At 37.7% G+C, this 13,027-nt stretch overlaps 1 long non-coding RNA gene across 1 annotated transcript; it reads right to left on the bottom strand.

The window, feature by feature from the left end:
* Positions 1-1,136: 1,136 nt before the first annotated feature.
* Positions 1,137-11,523, bottom strand: LOC116542300. Its single transcript, XR_004265153.1, has 3 exons — positions 10,832-11,523; positions 2,447-2,591; positions 1,137-1,265 (listed from the first exon to the last, which is right to left on the bottom strand). It is a non-coding gene; the product is annotated as an uncharacterized LOC116542300 (long non-coding RNA).
* Between the last annotated feature and the right edge of the window lie 1,504 nt (positions 11,524-13,027).

Here is a 13,027-nt window from a genome sequence, read left to right as displayed (position 1 = left end):
AAAATATAAATATCTAATAAACTGTTTTTCAGAACAGGCTTTAAAACAGACACTGAGAAATACAAGATGAAGGCAGGGAGGGCAAGGGTTGAAAAATATCCTACTGGGTACTATGCACACTACCTGGGTGACAGGTTCAGTCGTACTCCAAACCTCAGCATCATGCAAGATACCTCTGTAACCAACCTGCAAATGAGCCCCATGAACCTATCCTAAAAATGTCTTAATGTTCATTTTAATTATTAGGGCACAGCATATTTGTGTTCTCACTTTTTTAAAAATGTGTTTTAGCAAAGGTAAATATGCATGTTTTTAAAATAATCTTCATTTAACACCGTGATGTTGCTGTGTGCAGTTCTAGGTCTAAATTCAGATTATTCCAGTACTTGGTTTTGAAATAACTGAAAAGGGGCTTCACTGATATGCATAGATAGCAAATGAAAGAAGTACTTCATGGCCTATGCCTACAAATAGTGAAAAACATTTTCAGCCTCATTCACCAATTTTGCAAAGGTCTTTGTTAAAATTCAGCTAATAATTTCCATTTTTCCTGATGTCAATCAGTTGTTCTTACAAAATAATTAGAAGCTTTTATCTTTTCACATTACTAACAAACTAGTTTATTTTAGAAGATTTTTTATAAGGTTAGCATATCCTGTTTCCAAGTTTTTAAAGTAAACAGAAATGTTAGTTTTTATAGATAGCTTGCTTATGTCATTTTCAGCCTCAAAATCATATAACTCCGGAGACACTTTGACTCTCCATTTTCAGTATATTCTCCCCAAAGCATGAGTTTATTTTAAAAGGTTGTTGTTCTTGCTATTACAACATACCCTTTGCCTTGAAAAGACAAGTGTATTTATTTTTTCCAGATATCTTTTGGGTACATTTTACTGACAGCACTTTCATCACAAAAAAGGTCAGCAAACCTGGAACACTTTCTATTTATAAAAGAAGCATTCATGACATGTTTAAGTTTGATAACTCTTTTAAATCCTTTGCCATAGGAAACCCTTTTTGCCTCATCTAGTATTAATTGTGAGACAAGCTAGATTTCTCATCCTCATTTATTCTACTTCTAACTAGGGAGCTTTCCTCCCCATTTTTTTTCTGAAAAATACACACATATACACCACACACACATGCACACAAACACATAGCACCACCCCCACATATATACATACACACATACAGTTGAAATACATATCACTTCTGCTAGCATAATTTTAATCCAGCAGTGTGCTGTTACATTAACAATCAACTCTCTGAAAAGAAGAAAAGGCCTTGATTTGTAGCATTTGCCAACTTCTGTGGTCAAAATATTCCCACCATGGTCAATTGCAAGCTACTAACATGATGTCACTGATCCAGAGTTGAGGAGATGTACACAGCAGCACACCATGATATTATATAACATGCCCTTGATGCAGATATAATAGATGTAAATGACCTCAAGCGTACATAATAGAAAAATGTAATAAAATAATTAGGAAGTGATTAGAAGTTTTAAGAATGTATTACTTGTGTTTTTAAGATAATTGTGAATTGATGTAATTTGATTTTTAATAACTATGTTTATCAATCAGCTCATAAAAATCCTAAAAATGTAGTAATATATTCTCATGACCCAGCTGAGCCAACTACATATGTCACTTTGACCTTATTTTGCTAAAATAGCAGTCATGTGTGTCTGCATATGTCAGAGAGCATTACAAACAATGCTTACTTCTGAAGAAAATATTTTTAGACACACTTTTTAATGACTTTTTTTTAATATAATGAGTTTTTGAGATAAAATGCTTTTCTTAAAAGAATAAGTCAGTCAAGCTCTGACAAACATGTTGATAATTTGTTTGAAATTTACCAGATATTTGTACATTTTCAGAACAATCAGTAGCTTTTTAATACTGACTTCCAAGCTACAAATGAGCATATCTTTCCATGTATTCACGTTTTCTCTTTATCTCTCAATGAAGTTTTATGCTGGTCCTTTTTAAATATATTGCTAGATAATACATAATTCTGGTTGCCATGGTAAATAGAACGTATTTTTCCCAGATATTTCCAGATTGTGTGTTTATCTTATATATAAATGTTATTGCTGTTTTGTTTTGTTTTGTTTTGTTTTGTGACAGAGTCTCGCTCTGTTGCCCAGGCTGGAGTGCCGTGGCGTGATCTTGGCTCACTGCAACTTCCACCCCCCAGGTTCAAGGAATTCTCCTGCCTCAGCCTCCTGAGTAGCTGGGATTATCGGTGCATGCTACCACGCCCAGCTAATTTTTGTATGTTTAGTAGAGACAGGGTGTCGCCATGTTGGTCAGGCTGGTCTCGAACTCCTGACCTCATGATCCACCTGCCTTGGCCTCCCAAAGGGCTAGGATTACAGGCATGAGCCACCACACCTGGCCTATTGCTTTAAAAAATATATTATATGTTAACAACTTACTGGAAGATATTCTTTGGCTTTTATAGTGTGTCACAGGGCTAGAGAGACTCAAGCAGCTCCAGAGTCAGATGGCTCAGGTTGGATCCTGGCTCCACACCTCACCAGTCACTGCCTTCTTCACCTTTCTGGAACTTAATTTCCTTTTCTATAAAATAGAAACAATAATAAATGGACCTCACAGGATTCTTGTGAGGGTGAATGAGATCATGCCTATGACGCACTTAGCAGAGAGCCTGGGAGGCAGGAAACATTGGCATATACAAGTAATTTTCTATTGTTGAGCCTCCTGGGTTTTCATGTAGATTATCACATCTGTAAATGTTATAATCCTTCTTAACAACATAGATCTCTCCTTTCTCTCTCTCTTTCTCTCTCTCTCAGCCAAGATTAGTGGGTTCTTTTTCTTTTCCTGTTGAACTGAAGTGGCCAAAATTTGGAACTGTGTTAAATAATAATCATGTTATTGACTCCCAAGCCTTATGCCTGTCACTTTATTAGATAATGCTTTACCTTTTCCCTGTGAAGCATGATGACCATCATCATTTTAAGAAAGATATTCCTGATACTATTTGCTTTAAAAGTTTTTTTATCTTCCTTATTTACTAAGATTTTTTTCAAGGAATAAGTAGAAGGTAGAAAATTTTCCAGAATCCATCAAGTGTGAGTTTTTTTCTTTTGACTATTGATGGGATGAATTATTATAAAATGCTTTACATGGTTCTTTACCATTTAGTTACACAAATATTACTTGAGCATATCCTACTTGTAAAAATGTTAAACAACACAGAAATAGATAGAAAAGATAAAAGTTCTAGAGCTAAGATGGTCAACTAGATGCAGCCAAGAAGAGCATCTCCGACTGAGAGACCAGACTGTCAGGAAACTGGCCCACTCAGTTAAGTAGGTGAGGAGTGGCCCACTCTTACCATGGACCTCTAGAATCCTAACTGCAGGAGATCCCACCATGCCCACAGACATTTGAACTGGCAGAGAGAGCTGGTTGGAGAGGTGGCAGGGATGGAACTCCTGCCTAGGTGGAGCCCGGAGAATTTGGCATGGGAACAGCTGCAGTGGAGTATCGCCAGGGATGACCCAATGCTCGCCATATTCCTCTAAGTGGGCTCTGCCCTTTATTGGCTGTTGGACCTGGGAAGAGTAGGGCTATCTTGCCCATAGGACTGGGCCAGTCTGGTCTGAGCACCTCCCTGTCTACTGGCCTGTCCTGGGATCCCTACCTGGCCATGCCTACTTGTAGCATCGCCTTGGTTGCCCAACCTGTGCACTTCCTGGCAGCCACCGCCATAGCTCCTTCATCAGCAGATTCTGACTAACCACTGGAGAACATCTCCTCTGACAGGTGCCCACCAGCACGCACTTGCCCACAGCCTCCCCTCACCACTTTGCTGATGAGCACTTGTCCACAGCATCCTGCCACTGCTTTTCCAGTATGCATGTGCATGTGGAACTCGCCACTGCTGGCCCACCACCACTGGCATACCTGTGTGTGAACCCTGCCACACTGCCACCACCACTGCATGTGCAGACATGTGGACCCCACCACACTGTCACCCCACCACCACCAGTATGCACACATGCACAGACCCCAATGCACTGCTGCTACTGGTGTGTGCACATGCAAGCACAGATCCCACTGTTACTGTCCCAGCAAAGTGCTTTTGCTGGTGTTCCAAATCAGTGTTGTTGCCAATAGACCAAGAATATCTCAGTCCCTCCAGTGTAGTAGGTTTATAAGCCCAAGGGGCCAGAGAATAAAGTGATGGGCCTGGACCTAGTCCCCAAGGGTAAGAGCATACAGCTCAGGAGTGCTGAGCTGAGTCTTAGCCCCCTAAAATCATCTAGAAATGAAACCAGCTGACTGAACCCAACTTATATCACAGTCAAACCCTCAAGGGCATCAAATAATATAAAAGCAAAAAGCCCCATCCAAAGGACAGGCAGTGGAAAACAGAAAAAACAAGGGTTGCGGCCGGGCGCGGTGGCTCAAGCCTGTAATCCCAGCACTTTGGGAGGCCGAGGCGGGTGGATCACAAGGTCAAGAGATCGAGACCATCCTGGTCAACATGGTGAAACCCCGTCTCTACTAAAAATACAAAAAATTAGCTGGGCATGGTGGCGCGTGCCTGTAATCCCAGCTACTCAGGAGGCTGAGGCAGGAGAATTGCCTGAACCCGGGAGGCGGAGGTTGCGGTGAGCCGAGATCGTGCCATTGCACTCCAGCCTGGGTAACAAGAGCGAAACTCCGTCTCAAAAAAAAAAAAAAAAAAAAAAAAAAAAACAAAAAAACAAGGGTTGCTATTCTAATTTCAGACAAAACAGACTTTAAGCCAACAATTAGCAAAAAAGACAAAGAAGGGCATTGCATGATGGTAAAGTGTTCAATTCAATAAGAAGACCTAACTATCCTAAATATATATGCACCCAACACAGGAGCACCCAGATTCATAAAGGAAGTTCTTAGAGACCTATGAAGAGACTTAGATTAACCACACAATAATAGTGAAAGACTTCAACACCTCACTGATGGTATTAGACAAATCATTGAGGTAAGAAACTAGCAGATATATTTGGGGCCTGAACTTAAGGTTTGACCAAATAGGCCTAACAGACAACTACAGAACGCTCCACCCCAAAACAACAGGATATACATTATTTTCAAGTGCACACAGCACGTACTCCAAAACTGACTGCACAATCAGCCATACAACAATCTTCATACCAAACACACTCCTGAACCACAGTGCAGTAAAAACAGAAACCAGTCCTAAGATCTCTTAAAACCACACAATTACATGGAAATTAAACAACCTGTTCCTCAATGAGTTTTGCGAAAACAATTAAAAAAAAAAAAAGGTAGAAATAAATTCTTTGAAATTAATGAAAACAAAGTTACAACACATCAGAATCGCTGGGCCATAGCTAAAACAGTGTTAACAGGAAAGTTTATAGCACTGAACACCGACACCAAAAAGTTAGAAAGATCTCAAATTAACAACCTAACACCATAGCCAGAGGAACTAAAAAAACATGAGCAAACAAATCCCAAAGCTAACAGAAACAAGGAAATAACCAAAATCAGAAATGAACAAATAAAATTGATATGTGAAAAATCACACAAAAGATTAATCAAACCAAAAGTTGGTTTTTGAAAGAACAGACCACTAGCTAAACTAATAAAGAAAAAAAGAGAAGATCCAAATAAACACAATAAGAAATGAGAAAGAAAACATTACCATCAATCCCACAGAAATACAAAAAAAAAAAAAAACCCCTCAGACTATTATGAATATCTCTATGCACATAAACTAGAAAATCTAGAATAAATAAATATACAGTCTCCCCAAGTTAAACCAGGAAGAAGTGAAACCATGAATAGACAAATAATGAGTTCTAATATTGAATCAGTTATAAAAAGCCTACCAAACAGAAAAAGCCCTGGACCAGATGGATTGGCAGCCAAATTCTACCAGATGTATAAAGAACTGGTGCCAATCCTACTGAAACTATTTCCCAAAAAATCAAGGAGGATGGACTCCTCCCTAACTCATTCTATGAGGCCAGCATCATTCTGATATTAAAACCTGGCAGAGACACAATGAAAAAAGAAAAGTATAGGTGAATGTTTTTGATGAACATAGATGCAGAAATCCTTTACAAAATATTAGCAAGCCAAATCCAGTAGCACATCAAAAAGCTAATCCACTACAATCAAATAGGCTTTATTCCTGGGATACAAGGTTGGTTCAACATATGCAAATCAATAAATGTGACTCATCACATAAACTGAACTAAAAACAAAAATCACATGATATCTCAATAGATGCAGAAAAGACTTTCAATAAAATTCTGCAGCCCTTAAGCTTTTAAAAACCTTTAACAAACTAGGCATCAAGAACATATTGCAATATAATAAGAACCATCCATGAGAAATTTACAGTCAACATCATACTGAATAGATAAAAGCTGGAAGCATTCCCCTTGAGAACTGGAACAAGACAAAAATGCCTTCTTTCACCACTCCTATTTAACATAGTATTGGAAGTCCTAGTTACAGCAATGAGGCAAGAGAGAGAAATAAAACACATCCAAATAGAAAAAGAGAAAGTGAAACTACCTGTCTTCAAAGATGATACAATTTTATACCTAGAAAATCCCACAGTCTCTGCCCAAAGGCTCCTAGATCTGATAAACAGCTTCAGCAAAGTTTCAGGATATAAAATCTATGTACAAAAATCAGTAGTGTTTCTACACACCAATAACATCCAAGCTGAGACCCAAATCAAGAATGCAGTATCATTCACAATAGTTGCAAAAGAATAAAATACCTAGGAATATAGCTAACCAGGGAGGTGAAAGATCTCTACCGTGAGAACTACGAAACACAACTGAAAGAAATCACAGATGACACAAACAAGTGGAAAGACATTCCCTGCTCATGGATAGGAAGAATCAATATTGTTAAAATGGCCATACTGCCCAAAGTAATTTACAGATTTAATGCTATTCTATCAAACTACCAACAACATTTTACACAGAATTAGAAAAAAAAAAAGTTCTAAAATTCTTATGGAACCAAAAATAGCCTGAATAACCAAAGTAATCCTAAGCAAAAAAAAAAAAAAAAAAAAGCTAGAGGTATCACACTACCCAACTTCAGACTATACTACAAAGCTACAGTAACCAAAACAGCATGTTACTGGTACAAAACCAGACACAAAGACCAATGGAACAGAATAGAGAACCCAGAAATAAAGCTGCACACCTACAATTATCTGATCTTTGACAAAGTCAACAAAAGCAACGTGGAAAAGACTCCCTTTTCAATAAATAGTGCTGGGATAGCAAGCTATCCATAAGCAGAAGATAAAAACCGGATCCCTACCATTCATCATATACAAAAATCAACTGAAGGTGGATTAAAGACTTAAATGTAAAACCTAAAACTGTAAAACTTCTAGAAGAAAACTTAAGAAATACTCTTCTAGACATTGACTTACATCTAAAAATAACAGACACTGGTATATTGCAGAGAAAATGCTTATACACTGTTGGTGGAAATATAAATTAGTTCAGCCCCTATGGAAAGCAGTTTGGAGATCTCTCAAAGAACTTAAAACAGATCTACCATTCAACCCAGTAATCTCATTACTGAGTATATACCCAAAGCAAATACCCAAAGGCATATAAATCCTTCTAACATAAAGACACATGCACATGTATTTTCACTGCAACACTATTCACAATTGCAGAGAGATGGAATCAACCTAAATGTTCATCAGTGGTGGACTGAATAAAGAAAATGTGGTACATATACACCTTGAAATATTACACAGCCATCAATAAAAAGAATGAAATCACGTCTTTTGCAGTAACATGGATGGAGCTGGAGGCCATTATCCTAAGCAAATTAATGCAGGAACAGAAAACCAAATATTGCCTGTTCTCACTTGTAAGTGGAAGCTAAACATTGAGTACACATGGACACAAAGAAGTGAACAACAGACACTGGGGCCTACTGGAGGGTGGAAAGTGGGTGGAGAGTGAGGATCAGAAAACTACCTATCAGGTGCTATACTCATTACCTGGGTGATGAAATAATCTGTACACCACACCCTCAGAACATGAAATTTACCCATGTAACAAACCTGCACATGTATGCCTTAAACCTAAAATAATGTTGTAAAGAAAAAAAAGTAGCACTGTATTTAAAAAAAAAACAAAACTTCCATCTCTTTGGCCCACACTGCTATCTTCACTGGTCCCATTCTCATCTCTCAAGTTATCTTTTGTAGACAGATCTTCTTTATATTCAGTTACATTTACATGTGTAGATATATAAATATATAGCTCTATTTTTTAACTTTAATGGGATCATTCTATAATATGATTTAGCTACAAATTTAGTTTTTTGTTTGCTTTATCGCTTTTTTAAAAAACTGAATGTATCAGAGCTTTTCCTTTTTCAGTACATAGAGAGTAACACAGTCTTTTTAAACTGCTACCACGTATTCTTTAGTACGGTGGTAACATTGTGATTTAATCATTCTTACTGATGAATATTTAGACTGTTTCTCTTTTTTTGTATTACCAAGGAAAAATGTTGCAGTAAAAGCATTCTTGTACTAACATCTTGTGCCCATAACTTTTTTAGGATACAGATAACTGTAAGAGGAATTGCTAAGTCACACATTAGATGCATTTCTAAATTTGACAGGTTGTGCCAAATTATCCTCCCCAAAAGCTGTATCAATTTATTTCCCCACCTACAATGTTTTGAGATTTTTCTATTATTGAACTATGCCTGCATTCTTAGAAAAACCCTGATATCACATGGTTATTTTGTTGTTCTGTAGAATTTGTTAGTATTTTACTTGGGATTCTTGGAACCATATTCGTATCTGAGACTTTAGTAGATTTCTGCCACAAGTTGTGTTACCAAGATTATGCTACTTTAACAAAATTAAGTGAATCATGTCCATCTTTTCCTATGCTCTGGAACAGTCTAAACCACATGGCAATTATGTGCTCCATGACATTCTAATGGAATTAGCTTGTAAAATCTAGACGCATTTTGGGAGAGCTTTGACAACTTTTAAATTTTCTTCCAAGATCATGCGTATATTTATATTTTCTTCTTCTCTAATAAATTTTGTTTGTTCATGTTTTATTAGGAAATAATTCATTTTACCCAGATTTTACAACTTTAGCACAGAGTTCAACATAACCTACAAAATAAAACCTGCAAATCTTCCTTTTACTTGTCATTATATTCTGTTTTCATCCCAATTGTTTGTTTGTTCCTCTTATTTATCTTGACTAGCTTTGCAGATGTTTCTCTTTTTTTCTGGTGTTTTAAGGAACTCTCTCTTAATTTATCCAATTCATTGATTTTTCTCTCTTCTAACCATTAATTTCTGCCTTAGTCTCAATTTCTTCTTTCTATTTTCCTAGTCATATTCTCTTGGCTCTCTTTTTAACTTCTAGTTGAAAAATTTATTTCTATTCTTTTTTCTTGTTTAACTATAAAAGCCCTTAAAACCTTTAGCTGTTCTATGTGTACAGCCTTGGCCTTCTCATTTATATAATGCTCTTGTTTTCATTGTTTCTGTATCATCTGTAATCATAGTTTTGATTTCTCTTCAATCTAAAAGTTACCTAGGAGTGTGTTGGGTTTTTATTATTTTTAAAGTTTTGGCATTAATGCTCAGTTTCTCTGCATTGTGGTCCAAGATTGTGGCCTGCATGATTTCTTGTTCTTGGAACATATTAAAATTTTTCTTGTGGTTTTATAACTGATCACTCTTATTAAACATTTCATGGACCTGAGACAGAAGATAAATTCATTGCAGAGAACAAAGTGTGATATGTATCTGGAGTCGGGAAAATAGTTTGATACAAACTGATTCAAGAAAGTCAACTGAATTGCTGAACAGAATTTTTAACTCACAGCACACATAAAGGATTTTTTATTGAAAGGGCCAGGCTTTGTTGAGATTTCAGCAGAAGGCAAAGGAGAAAGACAAGGGGGAGGAAGAGGAGGCGGAGAGAAAGAAGAAAGGAAGGAAGTTAGTTTGCTTAGAATTCCAGAAACTAGGGTTTAAATATCAACAGCCAATCTTAAAGGACTAACCACAAAGATGTGTACTATGAACCACAGACTTGAGAGGACCCCAAAAGTTATGTAAAAGCAATTTTCATACTCAAAAAAAAAGCACATAAGGCAGAAAGAAGGCTTGGAGAAAGGTAAGAAATTTAGATGCAGGTGAGTTTTTCTGAATGCGGCTCTGGTCCTGTCCCCTCTTAATGTTGAAACCCTGAAGGGGGAAGGAAGGACTTCGTTTTGAGGGTCTGAAGAAAGCCCTGCCTCTCCCCTGGAGCCCTAAGAAGGAAGAAAACTCTCCAAGTGTCCTATGCCAACATAAAGTGACCAGCATGGAGTAGAAATAGTGGCAGGGCTAACCTAGACTGCAAGGACCTAGTGTTTATCAGACGGCAGCTGAGAGGGAGTGGAAGAGTTCATAAAGGCAAGGGGCACAGAGACCTGAATTGGAGGCCCAAGTCACAGACAGATCTCAAGGGATCTGCCAGAACTGAGATGAGGCCCAAAACTCCCAGAGACCCTTAGGCACAGGTCAAGCCAAGAAATAGATCAGCTGTGACCTTTGGCCACCAAGGAGAGAGGCCACTACCAAAGACCAAGCAGGACAAGGCTGTTTGGCAGAGGCCAGCCTTGTGTCACACAGCCCACAGACAAAATACCCATCCCTAAGGCCATGAGGTCATCTGAACCTTTTACATCCAAAAGAAACCCAGAGGAATAGGAGAAACGACCCTGAAAGATGCAAATTTTCCTCATATTTTTCATACCTTTGAAATGGGGCTGAGAGTTACAATGACCTCTTACAGTAGCGTTTAGTTGGCCAGTTTGTAGTGGTGATGTCTTAGCCATTGTCTATTTAACATGGAAGGTCAAAAGTACCAGCTTCAAAAGTTGCAAAATGAGCAGGTGTCAGCAACTTTGGATAAAATTCCAAAGCACTAAAGAAGCAGTCATTACCTTTAGGAATAAAACAGTTGTAGGGATGGGTGAGAGAAGCAATCAATAAAACATTCCCATACAAAAGTCAAAAACAGGTGTTGCAGATTGGGTTTCCCAGGAAGCAGACTCTTAAATGGATATAACTATGCCAGAGATTTTATTTTATTTTATTTTTAAAGTACATCATGCTTATATCTGTGTGAAATGGTAAAGGTCAAAACTGAGGTGCTGGCAGAAGGAAATGTGGCAGAAATGTGCCAGAACTGGGATGTTTCCCAGATATAAATGGCAACTTTCATCATGACAAAATTTATAATGTGAAACTAGTTAAAACCAAATTAGGTTTAGTTGCTCCTTTTGTCACTTATATATGTCAGAAACTATTTAGAAAGTTCAAACATATGAAATTGTTAACAAAACATCTTTTATGAATCCACAAAATAAGAATGTAGTAGAACAAGATAGGCTATTATGAACAGTGCCACAATAAACATACATGTGCATGTGTCTTAATAGCAGAATGATTTCCTCAAGGATCTAAAACCAGAAATACCATTTGATCCAGCAGTCCCATTACTGGGTATATATCCAAAGGATTAGAAATCATTCTACTATTAAGACACATGCACACATATGTTTATTGTAGCACTATTCACAATAGCAAAGACTTGGAACCAACCCAAATGCCCATCAATGATAGACTGGACAGAGAAAATGTGGTACATATACACCATGGAATACTATTGCCTGTTCACTCTGATGATAGTTTCTTTTGCTGTGCAGAAGCTCTTTAGTTTAATTACATCTCGTTTGTCAATTTTGGCTTTTGTTGCCATTGCTTTTGGTGTTTTAATCATGAAGTCTTTGCCCATGCCTATGTCCTGAATGGTATTGCTTAGGTTTTCTTCTAGGAATTTTACGGTTTTAGGTCTTACATTTAAGTCTTTAGTCCACCTTGAGTTAATTTTTGTATAAGGTTTAAGGAAGGGGTCCAGTTTCAGTTTTCTGCATATGGCTAGCCAGTTTTCCCAACACTACTTATTAAATAAGGAGTCTTTTCCCCATTGCTTGTTTTTGTCAGGTTTGTCAGAGATCAGATGGTTGTAGATGTGTGGCATTACTTCTGAGGCCGCTGTTCTGTTCCATTAGTCTATATCTCTGTTTTGGTACCAGTACCATGCTGCTTTGGTTACTGTAGGCTTGTAGTATAGTTTGAAGTTAGGTAGCATGATGCCTCCAGCTTTGTTCTTTTGCTTAAGGTTGTCTTGGCTATGTGGGCTCTTTCTTGGTTCCATATGAAATTTAATATAGTTTTTCTAATTCTGTGAAGAAAGTTGATGGTAGCTTGATGGGGATAGCATTGAATCTATAAATTACTTTGGGCAGTATGGCCATTTTCACAATATTGATTCTTCCTATTCATGAACATGGAATGCTTTTCCATTTGTTTGTGTCCTCAGTTATTTCCTTGAGCCATGGTTGGTAGTTCTCCTTGAAGAGGTTCTTCAAATCCCTTGTAAGTTGTATTCCTAGGTACTTTGTTTTCTTTGTAGCAATTGTGAATGGGAGTTCACTCATGATTTGGCTATTTGTCTATTATTGGTATATAGGAATGCCTGTGGTTTCTGCATACTGATTTTGTATCCTGAGACTTTGCTGAAGTTGCGTATCAACATAAGAAGATTTCTGGCTGAGATGACGGGGTTTTCTAAATATACAATCATGTCATCTGCAAACAGAGACATTTTGACTTCCTCTTTTCCTGTTTGAATACTCTGTATTTCCTTCTCTTGCCTCATTGCCCTATATGTCAGAGGTTTATCAGGGGATGCTCTTAGGTGAACTACTGATGGAAGGAAGCAGGATTAAACAGAAGAAAAAATTGAGTTGTGACACAGTCACAATAAAGGCTTCAGCCCAGCCCAAGGGGAGCTCTGAAACTGGTATGATCCCTTCCACTAGTTCCTATTTGGGACAAGGGACCAGGCCTTTATACCCATGTGCTGGCCAGTTTGGGGAAGGAA

Source organism: Sapajus apella, unplaced genomic scaffold (genome assembly GCF_009761245.1).
Source record: "Sapajus apella isolate SASKATOON/1434 unplaced genomic scaffold, GSC_monkey_1.0 scaffold4, whole genome shotgun sequence".
Taxonomy (NCBI): Eukaryota; Metazoa; Chordata; class Mammalia; order Primates; family Cebidae; genus Sapajus; species Sapajus apella.
Note: the sequence above shows the minus strand (reverse complement) of the source record. Positions and strands in the feature narration are given on the sequence as shown.